This window comes from Ovis aries, chromosome X, assembly GCF_016772045.2.
Source record: "Ovis aries strain OAR_USU_Benz2616 breed Rambouillet chromosome X, ARS-UI_Ramb_v3.0, whole genome shotgun sequence".
Lineage (NCBI taxonomy): Eukaryota > Metazoa > Chordata > Mammalia > Artiodactyla > Bovidae > Ovis > Ovis aries.
Window position 1 is genome coordinate 104838430 of NC_056080.1, and position 7102 is coordinate 104845531.

The window sequence follows — 7102 nt, forward strand, 5'->3', positions numbered from 1 at the left end:
CACTTTTCACTTTCCTGCATTGGAGAAGGAAATGGCAACCCACTCCAGTGTTCTTGCCTGGAGAATCCCAGGGAAGGGGGAGCCTGGCGAGCTGCCGTCTATGGGGTTACACAGAGTCGGACACGACTGAAGCGACTTAGCAGCAGCAGCAGCTTCTAGGTACTTGCCCTTGCCCTGGCCTTTTAGTGACATTCCTAATCTGTCCGATGGAAATTGTCCCTTGTTGACCTTTACTCTTCAAATGCAATCCTGGCCAGGCTATATGGGGTATGATAGATTTCGTGTGTCCTTTATTGGCTTTTTGGCTAAGATCAAGTGGTGGCTCAGACGGAAAGCGTCTGTCTACAGTGCGGGAGACCTGGGTTCGATCCCTGGGTCGGGAAGTTCCCTGGAGAAGGAAATGGCAACCCACTCCAGTACTCTTGCCTAGAAAATCCCATGGACGGAGGAGCCTAGTGTCCATGGGGTCGCAAAAGTTGGACACGACTGAGCGACTTCACTTTTTTTTTCACTTTTTTCAAAACATTGTGTTCTGGATTAGGAGGCCTCTGGATAATTGGTTTGGTGACAAACTGGTCTTGTATGGTTAACTGCCAGCTTGTATCTTTAGGGAAATTGAACAGAATGACCCGTTTGTGGATTAATGCTTTATAGGGTTTCCCTCGTGGCTCAGACGGTAAAGAAGCTGCCTGCAATGTGGGAGACCTAGGTTCGATCTCTGGGTTAGGAAGATCCCCTGGAAAAGGGAATGGCAACCCACTCCAGTATTCTTGCCTGGAGAATCCCATGGACAGAGTAGCCTGGTGAGCTACAGTCCATGGGGTTGCAAAGAGTCAGAACTGACTGAGCAACTAACACTTTCACTATGCTATCCTGGAACTCAGGGCTGCCTAGGAGGGTGCCACGGTCCTGGAGTAGATATTAAAGCCTGAGAACAGATTCTGGTCAACTTTCCTGAAATGGTTTCCTGAGAGCTATATGTTTTTCATTTTAATGAGATTGTATCCATTTCTTTCTTTTTTAAAAAATGTTAAATTTATTTTTGGCTGTGCTGGGTCTTCACTGTGGCATGGGGGCTTCTCCAGTTGCAGTGCACAGGCCTGTCTTATTGCAGAACGTGGGCTTTAGCGTGCAGGGGCTCTCTAATTGTGGCACACAGGCTTAGTTGCCCTGCGGCATGTGGGATCTTAGTTCCCTGACCAGGGACTGAACTCACGTCCCCTGCATTGGAAGGTGATTTCTTTTTCTTTTTTTTTCAATTAAAAAAATTAATTTAATTGGAGATAATTACTTTACAGTATTGTGATGGTTTTTGCCATACATTGACATGAATCGGCCACAGGTACACGTGTCCCCTCATTCTGAGCCCCCCCTCCCACCTACCTCCCCACCCATCCCTCTGGGTTGTCTCAGAGCACCAGCTTTGAGTGCCCTGCTTCATGTGTTGAACTTAAACTGGTCATCTATTTTACATATGGCAGTATACACGTTTCAATGCTATCCTCTCAAACCATCCCACCCTCGCCTTCTCCCATAGAGTCCAAAAGTCTGTTCTTTACATCCGTGTCTCTTTTGCTGTGGAAGGCGGATCCTTAACCACTGGACCACCAGGGAAGTCCCCAATATTGTTGCCATGTCTGACATATCTATCTTTAAGGATTTCAAATATTATTATTAGTTTAGCTTGCCATTAATCTGATGTTGAGCTTTTATGCAGTTGCATAATACCTATGCACAATACTAATGCATAATACTCAATATAAATGTATGGAAATGTAGAGGACTCCTGCCTTCAGCCAAGATGGAGTAACGAGGACTGAATTTATGTCCTGCCTGGAACAACCAAAAAAGATTAAAAAAAATACAAAATTCATGAGACAATGATTGTTTTTTAAACACACATCAGGCAATAAATAAAAACTGATCTCTCAAAGATGGTTAAAAAATTAGGTGAGTCCTCTGATGGATGCCGGCTACATAAGCTGCAGGGCCCAGTCAAAATGAAAATGTAAACGCCTTTAGCAAAAGGCACAAAAAAAAGTTTTCCTTCCCCACCCCCCAGTCTCTCTCCTAACCCACCATGGTGGCTATTATGTGCTGTTTAATGCTACACTCTCTCAGACACGGGATACTTGCAGGTCAAGTGCAGACCCTCACAGAGGTGCCCAGAGGCTGTGCCTCTGACAAGGCATGCACACACATGCTTGTAGCAAACCAGCTGCTGGCTTCTGCCCCATATTGTTCATTTGCTCAGTTGTGTCTGAATCCTTGTGACCCCATGGACTGCAGTATTCTAGGCTTCCTTGTCCTTCACCATCTCTCCAAAGTTTGCTCAAACTCATGTCCATTGAGTCAGTGATGCCATCCAACCATCTCATCCTCTGTCATCCCCTTCTCCTCCTGCCCTCAGTCTTTCCCAGCATCAGGGTCTTTTCCAATGAATCAATTCTTCACATCAGGTGGCCAAAGTATTGGAGCTGCAGCTTCAGCATCAGTCCTTTCAGTGAATATTCAGGACTGATTTCCTTTAGGATTGCCTGGTTTGATCTCCTTGCAGTCCAAGGGACTCTCAAGAGTCTTCTCCAACACCACAGTTCAAAAGCATCAGTTCTTTGGCGCACAGTCTTCTTTGTGGTCCAACCCTCACATCTGTACAGGACAACTGGGAAAAAAAACATGGCTTTGACTATATGGACCTTTGTTGGCAAAGTGATGTCTCTGTTTTTTAATATGCTGTCTAGGTTTGTCAGAGCTTTTCTTCCAAGGGGCAAGCATCTTTTAATTTCGTGGCTGCAGTCACTGTCCACAGTGATTTTAGAGCCCAAAAAATAAAGCTTGTCACAGTTCAGTTCAGTCGCTCAGTCGTGTCCGACTCTTTGCGACCCCATGAACTGCAGCACACCAGGCCTCCCTGTCCATCACCAACTCCCAGAGTTCACTCAGACTCACATCCATTGAGTCAGTGATGCCATCCAGCCATCTCATCCTCTGTCATCCCCTTCTCCTCCTGCCCCCAATCCCTCCCAGCATCAAAGTCTTTTCCAATGAGTCAACTCGTCGCATGAGGTGGCCAAAGTATTGGAGTTTCAGCTTCAGCATCAGTCCTTCCAATGAACACCTGGGACCGATCTCCTTTAGGATGGACTGGTTGGATCTCCTTGCAGTTCAAGGGACTCTCAAGGGCCTTCTCCAACACCACAGTTCAAAAGCATCAATTCTTTGGCATTCAGCTTTCTTCACATTCCAACTCTCATATCCATACAAGACCACTGGGAAAACCATAGCCTTGACTAGACGGACCTTTGTCAGCAAAGTAATGTCTCTGCTTTTTAATATGGTGTCTAGGTTGGTCATAACTTTCCTTCCAAGGAGTAAGCGTCTTTTAATTTCATGGCTGCAGTCACCATCTGCAGTGATTTTGGAGCCCAGAAAAAGAAAGTCAGCCACTGGTTCTGCTGTTTACCCATCTATCTGCCATGAAATGATGGGACCAGATGCCATGATCTTAGTTTTCGAATGTTGAGCTTTAAGCCAACATTTTCACTCTGCTCTTTCACTTTCATCAAGAGGCTCTTTAGTTCTTCTTTACTTTCTGCCATAAGGGTGGTGTCATCTGCATATCTGAGGTTATTGATATTTCTCCCAGCAATCTTGATTCCAGCTTGTGTTTCTTCCAGTCCAGCATTTCTCATGATGTACTCTGCATATAAGTTAAATAAGCTTGTCACAGTTTCCATTTTTTCCCCCATCTATTTGCCAGAATCCCATGGACAGAGGAGCTTGGCGAGCTTCAGTCCATGGGGTTGCAATGAGTCAGACATGACCAAGCAACTCACACACACACACACACACACACACACACACACACACACACACACACACACACACACACACACTTGCCATGGCGTGATGGGACCAGATACCATGATCTTAGGGGTTTTTTTAAATAATATTTATTTTTACTTATTTATTTGACTTTGCCAGGCCTTAGTTGCAGCATGTGGGATCTAGTTCCCTGACCAGGGATTGAACCTGGGCCCCCTACATTGGGAGCACAGGGTCTTAGCCACTGGACCATCAGGGAAGTTCCCATGATCTTAGTTTTCTGAATGCTGAGTTTTAAGCCAGCTTTTGCACTCTCCCCTTTCATGTTCATCAACAGGCTCTTTAGTTCCTCTTCGCATTCTGCCATTAGGGGGTGTCATCTGCATATCTGAGGTTATTGATGTTTCTCCCAGCAATGTTGATTCGAGGGTGTGATTCATCTAGCCTGGTATTTTGCATGATGTACTCTGCATACAAGTTAAATAAGCAGGGTGACATAGCCTTGATGTACTCCTTTCCCAATTTGGAACCAGTCCATTGTTCCATGTCTGGTTCTAACTGTCCTTTCTTGATCTTCATACTGGTTTCTCAGGAGGCAGGTAAGGTGGTCTGGTATTCCCATCTCTTGAAGAATTTTCCACAGTTTGTTGTGATCCGCACAGTCAAAGGCTTTAATATAGACAATGAAGCAGAAGTAAGATGTTTTTTCTGGAACTCTCTTGCCTTTTCGATGATCCAACAGATGTTGGCAATTTGATCTCTGGTTCCTCTGCCTTTTCTAAATACAGCTTGTACATCTGAAATTTCTCAGTTCACATACTGCTGAAGTGTAGCTTGAAGAATTTTGAGCATTACCTTGCTAGCATGTGAGATGAGTGCAATTGTGTTGTAGTTCGAACATTCTTTGGCATTGCCTTTCTTTGGGACTGGAATGAAAACTGACTGTTTCCAGTCCTGTGGCCACTGCTGAGTTTTCCAAATTGGTGGCATATTGAGTGCAATGCTTTGACAGCATCATCTTTTAGGATTTTCAATAGCTCGGCTGGAATTCCATCACCGCCACTAGCTTTGTTTGTAGGGATACTTCCACTTGACTTACTTCACATTCCAGGATATCTGGCTCTAGGTGAATGATGGACCCATCATGGTTATCTGAGTCATTAAGACCTTTTTTGTACAGTTCTTCTGTGTATTCTTGCTGCCTCTTCTTAGTCTCTTCTGCTTCTGTTAGGTTAATACCATTTCTGTCCTTTATCAAGCCCATATTTGCATGAAATGTTCCCTTGGTATCTCTAATTTTCTTGAAGAGATCTTTAATTTCCCCCATTCTATTGTTTTCCTCTATTTCTTTGCATTGTTCACTTAAGAAGGCTTTCTTGTCTCTCCTTGCTATTCTTTGGAACTCTGAATTCAGTTGTGTATATCTTTCCATTTCTCCTTTGCCTTTTGCTTCTCTTCTTTTCTCAGCTATTTGTATGGCCTCCTCAGACAACCATTTTTGCCATCTTGCATACCAACCACTGAGTCAGTGCCCTCAGAAAGGTAAGCCAGGAATCTCCACTTCCCATGGATCTGACACCCCAAACCACTGTGGATGGGCAGCCCCCAAGAGTACTGAAACTTCTGTGCCAAGATGGGTAGATAACTAAGAAAGTAGGCAAGAGGTTCATCTTAGCTGAATCTCCTGTGATGTTGCCAGCTTGTGGTAGGGATGGTTGCCACCATGCCCCTACCTGAGATGCCACAGGGACAAGCATTTGATCCTGACATCATGAGAAATGCTGGACTGGAAGAAACCCAAGCTGGAATCAAGATTGCCAGGAGAAATATCAATAACCTCAGATATGCAGATGACACCACTCTTACGGCAGAAAGTGAAGAGGAACTAAAAAGCCTCTTGATGAAAGTAACAGAGGAGAGTGAAAAAGTTGGCTTAAACCTCAACATTCAGAAAACGAAGATCATGGCATCCGGTCCCATCACTCCATGGGAAATAGATGGAGAAACAGTGGAAACAGTGTCAGACTTTATTTTTTGGGGCTCCAAAATCACTGCAGATGGTGATTGCAGCCACGAAATTAAAAGACGCTTACTCCTTGGAAGGAAAGTTATGACCATCCTAGATAGCATATTGAAAAGCAGAGACATTACTTTGCTGACTAAGGTCCGTCTAGTCAAGGCTATGGTTTTTCCAGTAGTTATGTATGGATGTGAGAGTTGGACTGTGAAGAAGGCTGAGCGCCGAAGAATTGATGCTTTTGAACTGTGGTGTTGGGGAAGACTCTTGAGAGTCCCTTGGACTGCAAGGAGATCCAACCAGCTCATTCTAAAGGAGATCAGCCCTGGGATTTCTTTGGAAGGAATGATGCTAAAGCTGAAACTCCAGTACTTTGGCCACCTCATGCGAAGAGTTGACTCATTGGAAAAGACTCTGATACTGGGAGGGATTGGGGGCAGGAGAAGAAGGGGACGGCAGAGGATGAGATGGCTGGATGGCATCACTGACTCGATGGATGTGAGTCTGAGTGAACTCCAGGAGTTGGTGATGGACAGGGAGGCTTGGCGTGCTGCGATTCATGGGGTCACAAAGAGTCGGACATGACTGAGCGACTGAACTGAACTGAACTTCCTTGTACCCATGCCCAAGCCCCCATTGCTGACAGACAGCAGCATTAGTTGTTAGGTGAGGGGATGAGGGAGGAGGCTGGGATGCTAGAGAGAGAGTGGTTGGCAAGAAACTATCCAAAGAAGTAGTAAAACAGAGAGAGGAAGGGCAGCGTGTGAACCCAGGCTCCAAGCCCTCAGTGTATGCTCTTTTGTCTCATGGGATTTCACTTACAAAACACAAAAGTAAAATTATTATGAAGTTCAAGATGGTGGCCACAGAGTATTAAAGCCAAACATGGGCCTTTTGAAGCTTGGGGCCCTGCACTACTGTCACAGGTCCATGGAGCCAGCTTTGTTTACCAAAAAAGGTGAACCAAGGCAGCCTGGCAGACTTCCTAGACTGAGTAGACATAGATGAGCATCTGGAGGCTCCATGGCAACTGGAGCACCTAAGACAGAATCACAGAGAGGAGAGAACTGCACAGAGGTGGATCTCCAGAGATCTGCAGGTGTCGCCCCTCAAGTGTTCAGCAGAAAAGTAAGCAGTGCATTCATGTGAGGAAAATAACCCACAGAGAAGAGGACCATCTGAAAGAACGTGAACAAACAATGCGTGGTGCTCCTGTAAGGCCAGGAATAGTGCCTGTTCCCACCAGCCTGAATAGAAAAC

At 45.3% G+C, this 7102-nt stretch overlaps 1 non-coding gene across 1 annotated transcript; it reads right to left on the bottom strand.

Annotated features, from left to right (window-relative positions):
- Nucleotides 1–4011: 4011 nt before the first annotated feature.
- Nucleotides 4012–4084, bottom strand: TRNAG-CCC (transfer RNA glycine (anticodon CCC)). The gene has a single exon. It is a non-coding gene; the product is annotated as a tRNA-Gly (tRNA).
- Nucleotides 4085–7102: the final 3018 nt, after the last annotated feature.